At 50.8% G+C, this 3,709-nt stretch overlaps 1 non-coding gene across 1 annotated transcript; it reads right to left on the bottom strand.

Annotated features, from left to right (window-relative positions):
- Positions 1 to 1,122: 1,122 nt before the first annotated feature.
- Positions 1,123 to 1,195, bottom strand: TRNAA-GGC (transfer RNA alanine (anticodon GGC)). The gene has a single exon. It is a non-coding gene; the product is annotated as a tRNA-Ala (tRNA).
- Positions 1,196 to 3,709: the final 2,514 nt, after the last annotated feature.

Here is a 3,709-nt window from a genome sequence, read left to right as displayed (position 1 = left end):
GTCGGCAGAGCCCCAGCGGCCGTGCCCTGGTCTTTGCTGTCGGTGGCCTGTGCTGACATTCCTGGTGGGTGTGTTTGTTTTCCCCAGTTGGGGAAAACCCCTGCAGGAGGCACGTCTGGTTTGCTGTTGCTGCGAAATGTTGATTCGGGTAACTAAGGGGCGGCAAAGCCGAAGCTGTTCACGTGACCCTTTAGGCTAGTGGATCAAGCCGATCGAGCATGTCCATTCTCCATCAGTAGGTTTCCTGCCCTGGTGTGTGGACCGCGGGCTCCGATGCCGATGGCAGCTCCAGGGTAAACGGACGCCTGCACTTTCTTCCTCCCTCGAAGACAAAGAGCTTGTTCAGGAGCATCTCCGGCCGCTGCTGGACTGAGCTGCCGGGGCCGACTGGACAGCCTTTCTCCACCCGACCGCCCCGCGGACTCCGTGTGGGAATTATTATTGGAGCAGCCGACTCTGTCTGAGGTCAGACAGCCCAGGGTAAATCCCACCTTACATATATACACATGTCACCTTGTGAAGACTAAATCCACACTCCATAGGAAATAATTCCGTTGTCAGAAGTGATAAATATCAACTGCATTTTTATCTAAAAAAAAAAACAAAGATGGACGTGATTCTGCTTTTGCCCTTTGAGATCTCCCATTTCCGTAGAAGAGGAAGGAAGACATTTCTTGTACTACATCTGGGGAAGAGGATATGTTTTCTTAAAAGGAAAGATGTAATTAAGCTATGTGCACAGTCCAGATTTTTTTAAGTTACAGACTTATTGAAAAATGGAAATACTTTTGAAATAATAGTAAGTTTTAAAAAAGGAAAACAGAGTAAAAAGAGAAAAAGCAGTAAACATAATCCTTGATTATTAGAAAGGGAGAAATCACCTCATTTGCCTAACCCTCGTCCTAGGAAGGCAAGGTTCAGAGAGGTTCGCACCCTACACACTGACAAGTATCAACGGGTCCTCATTCTGCCCTTGAAAGAACCCACCCTGTGTCCCTCAGTGGAATTTACTATGTTCACGTGGTTTACCGTTTTTTGAAAGCAATGTGGTTTTGGCAATGAGACTGAGGCATAATTAACTCACGAGTTGTTTCTTTTTCTTTCCTTTTCTTCTTTTTTTAATGGAGGCACTGGGGATTGAACCCAGGATCTCGCGCATGCCAAGCACACGCTCTACCACTGAGCTATGCTCTCCCGCCATGAGTTGCTGCTTCTGTGGTCTTCTCTGCATCAGCTCTGTTCACCCAGCCAGACCTTTGTGGTTCCTGGAAGCCTTGGAGGAACCGGGAGCTGAAGGCGATGGCCACGGCTGCCCAGTCCTGACAGGAGCACTTGGCTTCAGCCTCTGCCTCTCTGGGAGCGCGGCCGGTGGCGGAGCAGGGAAGACAGGGAGGCGGTCCCTGGAGGCCGGCGCTGCGCTGCGGTTGGTCCTCCAAGGGCCAGAATCTCTCCTTGCTCCTCTTCCCGGTCGCTCTGCTCTGCCTCCAGCCCGTGGCCTTCAGACCAGCTGCCCCTCCTCCTCTTCCTCATGGCTGGCCTGCTTGGCCCCAGCTGTTTACAACCAGGCCTCTACAATGGATGCAGTTTTATTTTGTTTAAGCACAATCGACTTCATTGTAAAGAAGCTCTGGGGGGTTAATAACGGAGGTGTGTTACCTGCAGGCTGGGCTCCTCTCTGGTGGAGGAGGGTTTCACCTGTTATTCCATGAGTCTCATACTTTTCTTCTATGAACCGAGCAAGCTTTCCCCGCTGGGAAGGGAGGTGCAGGCGGGTTGACACAAATATTCGGTTACTTGGTGTCGTACAATGTGAAACAGATACGTGGTCTCCGTCTTCGGTCCTTGGTACACAGCTTCTCAAACCCTTGGAATGCCTCAAATGATGGGTGTCTCTTGAATGCTATGAGACGGCCTGTGGCTGGGGCCCTTAGATAGCTCAGGGTGGGGGCTGGTCACCCAGGCATGACTAGAGGGGGAGGCTTCCATCAGCACCACCCCCAACCCCAGCTTCTGGAAAGGGAAGAGGGACCGGAGAGTGAGTTAATCACCAACGGCCAAAGATTTGGTGAATTCTGCTTATGTAATGAGACTCCATACAGCCCCTCGACGACAGGGTTTGGGAGCCTCCAGGTTGGTGCACACACCCCGGTTCTGGGAGGGAGGCGCACCCGGGGAGGGCACAGAACCACACCTGTCCAACATCCTGTGCCCTGGGCATCTCTTCCGCTTGACTCTTCCTGAATTGTATCCTTTATACTAAAACAGCAATAGTAGGGAAAGCTCTGTCCTCAGTGCTCTGAGCTAGTTCTAGCAAATTATCAAACCTGAGGAGGGAGTTATGAGAACCCCTGATTTGTTTGCATCAGAAGAAGCTGGAGTGGCCTGGGGATGTGAGATTGGCAACGGAAGTGAGGCCGGTCACGTGGCACCAAGCCCTCAATTGTGGGGTCTGACAGGTGATGTCAGAACTGAACTGAATTCCTGGACACCCAGGCGGTACTGGTGTGAGGAAAAAAAACACACAATTGATGTCAGAGGTGATGTGAACAAAAACGGTTCACTTGGCAATTATATTGTTGTATTTATTCTGGTTTATTAATTTGTAACGTGTTTGCTGTGAGTTCTGTTAATGTGAATCAATCTAGAAAAAGAGTTTCTGAGCACTATTGGCCCTCCTCTCACTAGTAGTGCCTCTCTGCTTCCCTTACCCCTCCAGCCCAAGGTGGCCACTGATCTATTTTCTGTTTCTGTGGATTTGCCCGTTCTGGACATTTTATATAAATGGAATCACCCAGTACGTGGTTTCGTGCGTCTGGCTTCTTTAACTTTGTACGACGTTTTCAAAGTTCACCCATGTTGTCGCGTGTGTCTGAATAGTCCCTTGTGCAGAGAGAGTCCGCGTGACCTGTCCACTCACCAGCTGATGGACACTGGGATGTTTCCACTTTTTGGCTACTGAGTCATGCTGCTGTGAGCACTTACGTGCAGGTTTTTGTGTGGACATACGTTTTCACGCCTCCCGGGTGGACACCTCGGAGTGGAATCTCTGGGTCCTGTGGTAACTCTATATTTAACCTTTTGAGGAACTGCCGGGCTGTTTTCCACTGCAGCTGCCCCGTTTTGCGTCCCCGCCAGCAGGGCGTGAGGCGCGCACTTCTCCACATCCTCACCAGCATGTGTTATTCTTTGGGATTTTAGCCATCCTGTGGGCATGACTTAGCCTGTTTCCTTTTTTGTGTGGCCTGAAAGCTAAGAATAGTTTTTATATTTTTAAAGGGTTATAACACACACACGGAGGAAGATAATGTGACAGAGATGGTATGTGACCCCCAAAGCCATAATTAAACTTTTACTGTCTGCCCTGTAACCTTGGCCATCCCCGCAGCCTTCTCGCCCAGAGTGGGAAAGAAAAGTGCTCCAGCTCTGTTTCTGCTCACTGATCTGACGAGTGTGAAGGCTGTGAATCCCCTTTCTACCGGTTAGATGCCTTCTCCCTGAAGGCTGGAGGTGATCTCATTTCCAGGGAAAACTCGTGGTCGCCCCGTGCCCCCATTTGCCCTGGTGCGTTCTGGGAACACCTGTCTCAGGCAGGACGCTGCCATCCGGCACATCGCTTGTGGTTTTCACCACCAAGCCCGTCTAAGCCCTTTGAGGCCGGAGGCCGGGGTGGGTTGATTGGTTTCATCTCTGTCCCCAAGTTGAGGGCTGA

The sequence above is a fragment of the Camelus dromedarius genome, chromosome 14 (genome assembly GCF_036321535.1).
Source record: "Camelus dromedarius isolate mCamDro1 chromosome 14, mCamDro1.pat, whole genome shotgun sequence".
In the NCBI taxonomy this organism is placed as follows: domain Eukaryota; kingdom Metazoa; phylum Chordata; class Mammalia; order Artiodactyla; family Camelidae; genus Camelus; species Camelus dromedarius.
This window is presented reverse-complemented; position numbering and strand designations above follow the sequence as displayed.